Source organism: Salvelinus namaycush, unplaced genomic scaffold (assembly GCF_016432855.1).
Source record: "Salvelinus namaycush isolate Seneca unplaced genomic scaffold, SaNama_1.0 Scaffold910, whole genome shotgun sequence".
In the NCBI taxonomy this organism is placed as follows: Eukaryota; Metazoa; Chordata; class Actinopteri; order Salmoniformes; family Salmonidae; genus Salvelinus; species Salvelinus namaycush.
Window position 1 is genome coordinate 17,042 of NW_024061654.1, and position 13,965 is coordinate 31,006.

Consider the following 13,965-nt stretch of genomic DNA (forward strand, 5'->3'; position numbering starts at 1 on the left):
CGCTGCACTTCCCAGGAGTCACGTGTACCCTTTGTCACAGGAGGAGACGTTGGCTATGGAGACATATGTCACGGAAGCTCTGGGACAGGGGTTCATTCGGCCCTCCATGTCACCCGCCTCCTCGAGTTTCTTTTTTGTGAGAAAAAAGGAGGGAGGACTGCGTCCGTGCATTGATTATCGAGGTCTAAATTCAATCACAGTGGGATTTAGTTATCCACTACCTCTCATCGCTACGGCGATGGAATCATTCCACGGAGCGCGTTTTTTCACAAAACTGGACCTCAGGAGCGCGTATAATCTGGTGCGTATTCGGGGAGGAGACGAGTGGAAAACAGCGTTTAGTACCACATCAGGCCACTATGAGTACCTCGTCATGCCGTATGGGTTGAAGAATGCTCCAGCCGTTTTCCAATCCTTTGTAGATGAGATTCTCAGGGACTTGCAGGGGCAGGGTGTGGTAGTATATATTGATGACATCTTGATCTATTCTGCCACACGCGCCGCGCATGTCTCCCTGGTGCGCAGGGTGCTTAGGCGACTGCTGGAGCATGACCTATACGTCAAGGCTGAGAAATGTGTGTTCTCCAAACCAGCCGTTTCCTTCCTGGGTTATCGCATTTCCACCTCGGGGGTGATGATGGAGTGTGACCGCGTAAACGCCGTGCGTAATTGGCCGACTCCAACCACGGTAAAGGAGGTGCAGCGGTTTTTAGGGTTTGCCAATTACTACCGGAGGTTTATCCGGGGTTTTGGCCAAGTGGCGGCACCCATTACCTCACTGCTGAAGGGGGGGCCGGTGCGTTTACGGTGGTCGGCCGAGGCAGATGGAGCCTTCAACCAGTTGAAGGCAAGGTTTACTGAGGCTCCCGTGTTGGCGCATCCGGACCCTTCGTTAGCGTTCATAGTGGAGGTGGATGCGTCCGAGGCTGGTGTTGGAGCCGTGCTATCCCAGCGCACGGGCACGCCACCGAAGCTCCGTCCCTGTGCTTTCTTTTCAAAGAAGCTGGAGCCGGCGGAGCGGAACTATGATGTGGGGGACCGGGAGTTACTAGCTATGGTAAAAGCCCTGAAGGTGTGGAGACACTGGCTTGAGGGGGCAAAATACCCTTTTCTCATCTGGACTGACCACCGAAATCTGGAGTATATCCGAGAGGCGAAGAGACTGAATCCGCGTCAAGCTAGGTGGGCCATGTTCTTTACTCGTTTTAGATTTACGATCTCTTACCGACCAGGTTCCCTCAACACTAAGGCCGACGCGCTGTCTCGTCTCTATGACACGGATGACCGGCCCATCGATCCGACTCCCATCCTTCCAGCCTCGTGTCTGGTGGCCCCGGTGGTATGGGAGGTGGACGCGGACATCGAGCGGGCGTTAAGGGTAGAACCTGTGCCATCCCAGTGTCCAACTGGCCTTAGGTACGTACCGCTTGGTGTTCGTGATCGTTTGATTCGGTGGGCTCATACACTACCTTCTTCGGGTCATCCGGGGATTGAGAGGACATTGCGGGGTCTTATGAGGAAATACTGGTGGCCCACCTTGGCTAAGGACGTGAGACTCTATGTCTCTTCCTGCTCGGTATGCGCACAGAGTAAGGCTCCTAGGCACCTGCCGAGAGGGAAGTTACAACCCCTCCCGGTTCCACAACGGCCATGGTCTCATTTATCGGTAGATTTCCTGACTGATCTTCCCCCCTCTCAGGGGAACACTACCGTTTTGGTCGTTGTGGATCGGTTTTCTAAGTCCTGTCGTCTCCTTCCATTGCCTGGTCTCCCTACGGCCCTACAGACTGCGGAGGCTCTCTTTACCCACGTCTTCCGGCACTACGGGGTGCCGGAGGACATCGTATCTGATCGAGGTCCCCAGTTCACGTCCCGGGTATGGAGGGCGTTTATGGAGCGTCTGGGGGTCTCGGTCAGCCTTACCTCTGGGTATCACCCCGAAAGTAATGGGCAGGTGGAAAGAGTGAACCAGGAAGTGGGTAGGTTTCTGAGGTCGTATTGCCAGGACCGGCCTGGAGAATGGGCAAGGTACGTCCCGTGGGCAGAGTTGGCCCAGAACTCACTCCGCCACTCCTCAACTAACATGTCGCCATTTGAGTGCGTATTGGGGTACCAGCCGGTCCTGGCTCCGTGGCATCAGAGCCAGACCGAAGCTCCTGCGGTGGAGGAGTGGGTACAGCGCTCTAGAGAGACCTGGCGGGCAGTCCAGGCCTCTCTCAGGCAGGCCAGTGAGCGACAGAAGAGGAGCGCTGACCGCCACCGCAGTGAGGCCCCTGTGTTCGCACCAGGGGACAGGGTCTGGCTCTCGACCCGAAACCTGCCCCTCCGCCTGCCCTGCCGGAAGCTGGGGCCGCAGTGTGTGGGGCCATTTAAAGTCCTGAGGAGGATAAACGAGGTGTGTTATAGATTACAACTCCCTTCTTACTATCGTATTAACCCCTCGTTTCATGTGTCTCTCCTCAGGCCGGTGGTAGCTGGTCCCCTTCAGGAAGGTGAGGTACCGGAGGTCCCTCCGCCCCCTCTGGATATCGAGGGGTCCCCGGCGTACGCTGTACGAGCTATTCTGGACTCGAGACGCCGGGTGAGGGGCCTGCAGTACCTCGTTGACTGGGAGGGGTACGGTCCGGAGGAGAGGTGCTGGGTACCGGGGAGAGATATTTTAGATCCTTCCCTCTTGGCTGATTTCCACCGTCGCCACCCGGATTGTCCTGCGCCTCGCCCTCCGGGTCGTCCTCGAGGCCGGGGTCGGCGCGCTGCGGGAGCCGCGCGTCAGAGGGGGGGTACTGTCACGAATCCCGCCGAGGATGGTGCCTCTTCCTGTTCGGGCGGAGCTCGGCGGTCGTCGTCACCGGCCTACTAGCTGCCATCGATTCTTTCCTTTTTGTTTTCTGTTATGTTGGTGTTGGATTGTGAAGTGGATTTTGGTATTTCCTCGGAACAGTTTAGTCCGGTGTTTTTGGACTCCTCTTCTCATGCGCCCGTATGTTTTAGGGCATGATCATTTTTCCCTGTGCATTGGAAATAAATCCACGTTCCTTAAACCTGCTCTCTGCGCTTGACTCCATCCACCCAGTACTCCTAGTAGCTCTGACACTGACCCTGTAACTTTGCAGTGAGATCACCAGGATGATAGGGGAGTATAAGCCAATTTGAAAGAAATTTATAGATTCAACATGTGTGTTGTTATGCTCTTTGACATTTGTCTTAGGGGAGGACCATCCTCCTCAGTGACGTTTCATTAAAAAAAATTAAATAGTTGAGCACTAAAAAAAGATAGATAAAACTATACTAAATATATTCATATGTCACGAAATAATTGATTCACTGTTTTTCAATGAAGGTCTATAGTAACTTCAACAGCACTCTCTGTGGTAGCACCATGGTTTAGCTGGAGGACAGGTAGCTTCCGTCCTCCTCTTGGTACATTGACTTCAATACAAAACCTAGGAGGCTCGTAGGCCTCATCCCTTTCCATAGACCTACATGGTAATTATGACCACTTCCGGAGGACGACTTCCAACCAATCAAAGCTTTTGCAGTATGAACTGACATGTTGTCCATCCAATCGTAGGATTAGGATCAGAGAATGAACCCAAACTGCGGTCCAAACACTTAAAATACACACCCTATCCCCTCAGCCCTCAAATTAAGTGGACACTTCTGATGATGTATCATGACGTGTGACGAGTATACACTTGCAGGGCAAGGGGCGAGGGAGGAAGGAATGATTTTGAAATGGACCACCCTTGGCCGGAAATTCGTCACTCATTCACCCCGCGATGATTGTGTTTTCAGCCACCGGTAGCTTGTGGTTGCTTTATATGTGCTACAGTCAATTATGAGTGCATGTCTACTTATATTAAATAGAGAATTATTAATATACGCCTACTGTATGATAGCTAGCAAATTAATTAGCTAACTAACGTTAGCCTGCCTAGCTAGAACTTCTGCAGGAAAATGTTTTACTTCTACAATTTCCAAAAGATAACCAAACAAAAACATATTTACTTTTTAAGTAGTATCAAAATGTTTCCCTTATTTGCATTCATTTTTACTTACACTTGTATGTTGACTTCTCCATTGATGTTGTTTTTAAGTTTTCACTGACTTTTCTTAGCAGATGTACATTGAATTAAGGGGAATTTCAGGCCCGGAGTGAACATAATTGTACACTCTCAAAGCCAACTGAAAACGAGGGCTGAGGGACTTATGTTGCAAACTTCCCTTGCTTGGCTAATCATTTGGACCGCCCTCCAAGATGGCGACGGGGATTCCCCCAAGGGCATAAGGTGAGGGTAAGTGGACGAGGGAGTGTCTTTTAAGTGTTTGGACTGCAGCCCTAGTGTTGTATTGGAGTTGTGCCGGAGAGCATTATGGGGGAGGGGGTTCTATGTGTTGAGAGAAGCTTGTTGAGTTGGTGACATTATTGGATAGAGATTGAAAAGTTATAGTTGAGCATTTTTTGGATATTATTCCATTCAAATGTAGTTTCTTCAAATTACAGGAGACGAAGGAAGTATATTATGTATTGTTTTCTTGGTTTTAGAACTTAATTTTTGTGTGCAATTTATTTCGATTTGCCTTGCTGTAACGGCTGTCGTCTGTGGAAGAATGTGAGGACCAAGGTGCAGCGTGGTAAGTGTTCATGATGTTTAATAATCATCAAAACAGAACACTGAATAACAAAACAACAAAGAAACAACCGAAACAGTTCTGTCTGGTGCAGACACACAAAGACTGAAAATAACCACCCACAAAACCCAACAGAAAACAGTCTACCTAAATATGGTTCCCATTCAGGGACAACGATTGACAGCTGCCTCTGATTGAGAACCATATCAGGCCAAACACAGAAATAGAAAATCATAGAAAAACTAACATAGACAACCCACCCAACTCACGCCCTGACCATACTAAAACAAAAGACAAAACAAAGGAACTAAGGTCAGACGTGACACTTGCTAACTTCAGTAGCTACCAGCTCCAGTGGGCCGTTTTCGCCGCCAACACTACCGCAAATTTTGTTTACTTTTTGTTGAAGACCCCCTTTCATTCTCTGGGGTACACGGAAAATGTGCGAATTAAAACCGAGGGTCGACCACCTGCCTGAGATCAGTTTCATGAAGTTGGACGAAAAGGTGAGGGCGTTCAATACCAACTGGTATCAAAAGTATAGCTGGTTAACAGGGAGCCTGTCATCAAGCCGCCTATATTGCTGTCCTTGCCTGCTTTTTGGAACATCTGAGTCTTTGGCGAAAGAGGGGTACAGTGACCTGAAGAACATCGATCGTTCAGCTAAACGGCAAAACACAAACAGGGAGCATATAAACACATCAGATTCAAGCTTCAGGGAAAAAGCCGCATCGATCATGACAAAGGTCTGCGTATTCAAACTATGCAACACAACGAGAAAGTACGAAGAAACAGGGATAAACTCAAGCGACTTATCAACACCATTCATTTTGGGCCTGAAGGAACTGGCTTTTAGAGGACTCGACGAGAGGGAAAGTTCCTCTAACAAGGGCAACTACAAGGGGCTTGCAGCGGTCACGTTACGCTTTACTTCCTGAACATGTGGAAGTTTATACTGTCTTCTCTGGGATGTCGAAATCAATTCATAATGATTTGATAGCTTCCATCGAATCATCCATTAAAAGTTAGATTAAAGAGAGAGGTTGAGGCGTTATTTAGCAAAGATGATAACACATAATCACTCCGGACAGACACAAGTAAAAACAGATGACATAACTGTTGCAGCAGCCTAGGCTCCACCTCAACATTAGAGATCTGACCTCCTGTATGGGAGGAAAACGAGATCATTTTTTCAGTGTGATCAACTGTAGGCTACTAATAAGAGCCGTTGTATACATCCTCTGTGTGCTCTCCATTTGGTGCAGGCTAACTAATTAGAAACGTTATGTATTTATTGTCCATTTGTGTGTCAAATTTGGTTTATATTAAAAATTGGGCTGGCTAGGCTGCCTATACGTTTTCAATCCAAAAGTATTAACTGGAATTAATCAATAAATTATAGTGACAACAGATGTGTTTTTATAAGGCCTACAGTTGCATAGGCCTGCATGATGCAAACATTCATAAAGCTCAGCCCTGGGGGTTCTATTGTCTATCAGTTGTCTCTGTGTCTGGGTAGAGGAAACCCCCCTCCTGATCTAGTCTAAATATCATTTATATGAACAAGCTCAGCCCTGTGAGTTCTACTGTCTATCAGTTGTCTCTGTGTCTGGGTAGAGGAAACCCCCCTCCTGATCTAGTCTAAATATCATTTATATGAACAAGCTCAGCCCTGTGAGTTCTATTGTCTATCAGTTGTCTCTGTGTCTGGGTAGAGGAAACCCCCCTCCTGATCTAGTCTAAATATCATTTATATGAACAAGCTCAGCCCTGTGAGTTCTACTGTCTATCAGTTGTCTCTGTGTCTGGGTAGAGGAAACCCCCCTCCTGATCTAGTCTAAATATCATTTATATGAACAAGCTCAGCCCTGTGAGTTCTACTGTCTATCAGTTGTCTCTGTGTCTGGGTAGAGGAAACCCCCCTCCTGATCTAGTCTAAATATCATTTATATGAACAAGTATACGGTTACTGCTGTTTGACAGGGTTTTCCCCCCCCCCCCCCCCTCGGGCCAGGAGTTTCCGTTTTTTAAAACCATGTGACCTGATTAGTGAAAACCGGTCCCATCATAACCCTTATAAAACCTTTTTACAACTGATGAATCATTGTCATACCTTATAGGGTCCAGAGTTTTCCTGGTTATGTTAACAGGGGGTAAAACCGCTCTGGGACCTGTGGTGCCGCTCTGGGACCTATGGTGCCGCTCTGGGACCTATGGTGCCGCCAGTCTGACTGCTCTGGGACCTATGGTGCCGCCAGTCTGACCGCTCTGGGACCTATGGTGCCGCCAGTCTGACCGCTCTGGGACCTATGGTGCCGCCAGTCTGACCGCTCTGGGACCTATGGTGCCGCCAGTCTGACCGCTCTGGGACCTATGGTGCCGCCAGTCTGACCGCTCTGGGACCTATGGTGCCGCCAGTCTGACCGCTCTGGGACCTATGGTGCCGCCAGTCTGACCGCTCTGGGACCTATGGTGCCGCCAGTCTGACCGCTCTGGGACCTATGGTGCCGCCAGTCTGACCGCTCTGGGACCTATGGTGCCGCCAGTCTGACCGCTCTGGGACCTATGGTGCCGCCAGTCTGACCGCTCTGGGACCTATGGTGCCGCCAGTCTGACCGCTCTGGGACCTATGGTGCCGCCAGTCTGACCGCTCTGGGACCTATGGTGCCGCCAGTCTGACCGCTCTGGGACCTATGGTGCCGCCAGTCTGACCGCTCTGGGACCTATGGTGCCGCCAGTCTGACCGCTCTGGGACCTATGGTGCCGCCAGTCTGACCGCTCTGGGACCTATGGTGCCGCCAGTCTGACCGCTCTGGGACCTATGGTGCCGCCAGTCTGACCGCTCTGGGACCTATGGTGCCGCCAGTCTGACTGCTCTGGGACCTATGGTGTCCCCAGTCTGACTGCTCTGGGACCTATGGTGCCGCCAGTCTGACCGCTCTGGGACCTATGGTGCCGCCAGTCTGACCGCTCTGGGACCTATGGTGCCGCCAGTCTGACCGCTCTGGGACCTATGGTGCCGCCAGTCTGACCGCTCTGGGACCTATGGTGCCGCCAGTCTGACCGCTCTGGGACCTATGGTGCCGCCAGTCTGACCGCTCTGGGACCTATGGTGCCGCCAGTCTGACCGCTCTGGGACCTATGGTGCCGCCAGTCTGACCGCTCTGGGACCTATGGTGCCGCCAGTCTGACCGCTCTGGGACCTATGGTGCCGCCAGTCTGACCGCTCTGGGACCTACGGTGCCGCCAGTCTGACCGCTCTGGGACCTACGGTGCCGCCAGTCTGACCGCTCTGGGACCTATGGTGCCGCCAGTCTGACCGCTCTGGGACCTATGGTGCCGCCAGTCTGACCGCTCTGGGACCTATGGTGCCGCCAGTCTGACCGCTCTGGGACCTATGGTGCCGCCAGTCTGACTGCTCTGGGACCTATGGTGCCGCCAGTCTGACCGCTCTGGGACCTATGGTGCCGCCAATCTGACCGCTCTGGGACCTATGGTGCCGCCAGTCTGACTGCTCTGGGACCTATGGTGCCGCCAGTCTGACTGCTCTGGGACCTATGGTGCCGCCAGTCTGACCGCTCTGGGACCTATGGTGCCGCCAGTCTGACCGCTCTGGGACCTATGGTGCCGCCAGTCTGACCGCTCTGGGACCTATGGTGCCGCCAGTCTGACCGCTCTGGGACCTATGGTGCCGCCAGTCTGACCGCTCTGGGACCTATGGTGCCGCCAGTCTGACCGCTCTGGGACCTATGGTGCCGCCAGTCTGACTGCTCTGGGACCTATGGTGCCGCCAGTCTGACCGCTCTGGGACCTATGGTGCCGCCAGTCTGACCGCTCTGGGACCTATGGTGCCGCCAGTCTGACCGCTCTGGGACCTATGGTGCCGCCAGTCTGACTGCTCTGGGACCTATGGTGCCGCCAGTCTGACCGCTCTGGGACCTATGGTGCCGCTCTGGGACCTATGGTGCCGCCAGTCTGACTGCTCTGGGACCTATGGTGCCGCGAGTCTGACTGCTCTGGGACCTATGGTGCCGCCAGTCTGACTGCTCTGGGACCTATGGTGCCGCCAGTCTGACCGCTCTGGGACCTATGGTGCCGCCAGTCTGACCGCTCTGGGACCTATGGTGCCGCCAGTCTGACTGCTCTGGGACCTATGGTGCCGCCAGTCTGACTGCTCTGGGACCTATGGTGCCGCCAGTCTGACCGCTCTGGGACCTATGGTGCCGCCAGTCTGACCGCTCTGGGACCTATGGTGTCACCAGTCTGACCGCTCTGGGACCTATGGTGCCGCCAGTCTGACCGCTCTGGGACCTATGGTGCCGCCAGTCTGACCGCTCTGGGACCTATGGTGCCGCCAGTCTGACCGCTCTGGGACCTATGGTGCCGCCAGTCTGACCGCTCTGGGACCTATGGTGCCGCCAGTCTGACCGCTCTGGGACCTATGGTGCCGCCAGTCTGACCGCTCTGGGACCTATGATGCCGCTCTGGGACCTATGGTGCCACCAGTCTGACCGCTCTGGGACCTATGGTGCCGCCAGTCTGACTGCTCTGGGACCTATGGTGCCGCCAGTCTGACCGCTCTGGGACCTATGGTGCCGCCAGTCTGACCGCTCTGGGACCTATGGTGCCACCAGTCTGACCGCTCTGGGACCTACGGTGCCACCAGTCTGACCGCTCTGGGACCTACGGTGCCGCCAGTCTGACCGCTCTGGGACCTATGGTGCCGCCAGTCTGACTGCTCTGGGACCTATGGTGCCGCCAGTCTGACCGCTCTGGGACCTATGGTGCCGCCAGTCTGACCGCTCTGGGACCTATGGTGCCGCCAGTCTGACCGCTCTGGGACCTATGGTGCCGCCAGTCTGCTTGCAGTTGTCAGTTATCGTCAGGTATGTGGATGATCAGGGTTTTATTCAGGAACGTTTCTTGGGATACGGTGATGTGTCAAGTGGGCGAGATGTGCAGTCTGTGTTTGACTTTGTGAAATTTGAAATGTTTGAGTTTAAGTTCATAGAGAAACTCGTTGTCCAAACCTACGATGGTGCAGCTGTAATGGAATGTATCTGCTATTTGTATTTACAGCTAAGTCCCCTCCTGTTCCCTGATTAAGAGGTGATGACCACTCCACTACCTTTGTCAACTTTCTCCTGACATGAACTGAAGCCAGGTCTCATGTCCTCGCTCATCCACTGGCACATTGAATGTTTCCCTTCCAACTACTGTGAAGACGCTTATCAATTTTCTCTCATTACTGTATGTAGAGTCAAAAACATCATTACACATCAGTGATTTTACTCCTAGCTTGGACTAACTCATTCTGAGCTCTTTCGTCTAACTGTCAAGTGTCTTGTGTTATAGTTTTTTGTCTTCTCAGTCAAATCCTGTCCTGCACTGAAGTCAAGCCTCTGAACACCTCAACTCATGCCTCATACCCTCAGTCAATCACAACTTTGATCTCTTCCCAACATTGTGTAAGTAGCCCTCTCATTCCCATTCCCCATAATATTGTACTATAAATGTCTTTATTAGAAGCTTTAGGTTTAAATAATGAGTCTTATGATTTGTTTTAAACACACTTTGTCGTCTCTGTGTGTTCCGTGCCTATACAGTGGATCTCCAATCCTCCTAAATGTTTGAAGTTTCAAGTGGAGTTCACTACGGCCCTGTCCTGCACCACTTCTACCGTGAGACCTGTACACAGCATCCAGTCGACGCTATCAACTGTCTTTTCTCTCAGGAGTGCGACATCAGTCCATGTGCAGTGAGCATGGAGAGAGACCCCAGTCCAAACTGCTCTCATGCTGCTGGTGTACTGGTAGGGAAATGGACAAAGACATAATGGACTGTAAAGGACAGCGGAGACATAATGGACTGTAAAGGACAGTGGAGACATAATGGACTGTAAAGGACAGCGGAGACATAACGGACTGTAAAGGACAGCGGAGACATAACGGACTGTAAAGGACAGCGGAGACATAACGGACTGTAAAGGACAGCGGAGACATAATGGACTGTAAAGGACAGTGGAGACATAACGGACTGTAAAGGACAGTGGAGACATAACGGACTGTAAAGGACAGTGGAGACATAATGGACTGTAAAGGACAGCGGAGACATAACGGACTGTAAAGGACAGCGGAGACATAACGGACTGTAAAGGACAGCGGAGACATAACGGACTGTAAAGGACAGCGGAGACATAACGGACTGTAAAGGACAGTGGAGACATAACGGACTGTAAAGGACAGCGGAGACATAACGGACTGTAAAGGACAGTGGAGACATAACGGACTGTAAAGGACAGTGGAGACATAACGGACTGTAAAGGACAGTGGAGACATAACGGACTGTAAAGGACAGCGGAGACATAACGGACTGTAAAGGACAGTGGAGACATAACGGACTGTAAAGGACAGCGGAGACATAATGGACTGTAAAGGACAGTGGAGACATAACGGACTGTAAAGGACAGTGGAGACATAACGGACTGTAAAGGACAGTGGAGACATAACGGACTGTAAAGGACAGCGGAGACATAATGGACTGTAAAGGACAGTGGAGACATAACGGACTGTAAAGGACAGTGGAGACATAACGGACTGTAAAGGACAGCGGAGACATAACGGACTGTAAAGGACAGTGGAGACATAATGGACTGTAAAGGACAGTGGAGACATAACGGACTGTAAAGGACAGCGGAGACATAACGGACTGTAAAGGACAGCGGAGACATAACGGACTGTAAAGGACAGCGGAGACATAACGGACTGTAAAGGACAGCGGAGACATAACGGACTGTAAAGGACAGTGGAGACATAACGGACTGTAAAGGACAGCGGAGACATAACGGACTGTAAAGGACAGTGGAGACATAACGGACTGTAAAGGACAGCGGAGACATAACGGACTGTAAAGGACAGCGGAGACATAACGGACTGTAAAGGACAGCGGAGACATAACGGACTGTAAAGGACAGCGGAGACATAACGGACTGTAAAGGACAGCGGAGACATAACGGACTGTAAAGGACAGCGGAGACATAACGGACTGTAAAGGACAGCGGAGACATAACGGACTGTAAAGGACAGCGGAGACATAACGGACTGTAAAGGACAGTGGAGACATAATGGACTGTAAAGGACAGCAGAGACATAATGGACTGTAAAGGACAGTGGAGACATAATGGACTGTAAAGGACAGTGGAGACATAACGGACTGTAAAGGACAGCGGAGACATAACGGACTGTAAAGGACAGCGGAGACATAACGGACTGTAAAGGACAGTGGAGACATAATGGACTGTAAAGGACAGCGGAGACATAACGGACTGTAAAGGACAGCGGAGACATAATGGACTGTAAAGGACAGTGGAGACATAATGGACTGTAAAGGACAGCGGAGACATAATGGACTGTAAAGGACAGTGGAGACATAATGGACTGTAAAGGACAGCGGAGACATAACGGACTGTAAAGGACAGCGGAGACATAACGGACTGTAAAGGACAGTGGAGACATAACGGACTGTAAAGGACAGTGGAGACATAACGGACTGTAAAGGACAGTGGAGACATAACGGACTGTAAAGGACAGTGGAGACATAACGGACTGTAAAGGACAGTGGAGACATAACGGACTGTAAAGGACAGTGGCGGATCAGGTGACAGACATTATCAAGGGCCATCCACTTTGAACATGTGCTATTGGGAGGACGAACTGAAACACTATCTGAAGCAGAACACGAAGAAACACCAGAAGAAGAGTGCCCAGGAAGGAGGGTGGCTGTCAGCTGTAAATGGTTTACTCCATGTGTAACTCTGTGTTGTTTGTGTCGAACTGCTTTGCTTTATCTTGGCCAGGTCGCAGTTGTAAATGAGAACTTGTTCTCAACTAGCTTACCTGGTTAAATAAAATTGATTTAGGGTTGCCCCAAACTGTTTATTTGGGCTATCATGTTGATTTTGAAAGTCTACACACTGGGAAGCTTATTGTAATTTAGATTAAAATTCATTGAGATACCGATCTGTCATTAACATGCCACTCGCAACAGTGTAAGACAGGGACAAGACAGGGACAAACAGGGTCAAGACAGGGTCAAGACACGGTCAAGACAGGGACAAACAGGGTCTGTGATGAGAAAGGTTAATACTGGTAATATAAGTAGTACATGCTGTCTATATATGATCCCCTGTTTTTAAATGTACATTCTAATTGTGTCGGTGTGTGCTAAGTTGAGGGTCTTGAATTTGAGTGATTTGAGACTCAACGTGGAGCACTGAAGACTGTCTAAATTTGGGTTGTATGACATCGATAGTAAGGGTTTTGTTTCACCATGTTTACCATGAATTCTAATGTTAAAGCACATCAATACATATGGCTTTCTGGATGATACAGTACAATTAACTTGAGCATGTTTTAGTATGTTTATTACTATATAAGTGGACTAGCAGTAGTGACTAACGTGTTATGTGTAGATGGAAGGATTTATGTGCAAATGTATTTGTAGCCGGAGGCTAAGTACATACGGGGCATATGTTTGAGACAGAATGTTTGCATAATGGTGTTAGTTGCAGAGATAGTGTTGCACATTTCAGACAGTATTGTCAACTTTCAGTGAGGGGTTTGTCAAAGAAGGTACAATGCTTGAAAGAATAACCACAGATCCCTGTATACAGGAGGCCACCTCACCGGAAGGGAAGTTGGCTGTGTTAGTAGTAGCATCACTTCACCTGCAGAGGGCGCCAAAGGGTAGGTGACCATTGCTGTACATTCAGACCCCAGGGTGAGGGTAACTTGACTATTGTAGTGGAGCATCTGAAAGAGCTCAGCGGTGATCTCGCAAACGAACACCAACCAGACAACGATTGGAATCCGTTTGGATGGGTTCAGTCATTGTTTGGTGTTGGGGGGGGGGGGGGGGGGGTGGGGGTGGACTACAAAATTTAATTGGTTTATTTATGGCTTAGTTATTTTTTTTTATTTCCTGATTACATGTCTGATGAAGATGATAATCCACAACACCGAAAATACAGAATTAATGGTCCATAGGTCATGCTCATGGCGGGGGTTCTGTAAATGGTGCTCCCAAGGTAGAGTTAAAGGCCTACCGTCATGGTGACCCGTGGCAATGTGGACAGTGTCAACGAAGTGATTGCCTTGTGTGTGGTGATAAAGAATGTACTGATGTTAAAAATTCATATGTTCCTTTCCCTCTTCTGAGAATGAATTACACTATGTGAAGGTTTGAAACTCAATGACAGCAAAGGTAATTTACAATTGTATTTAATTTTCCCTCTTTCCAACCCAGATTAGTGCTTGTTTGATGAAAATGCTTGTT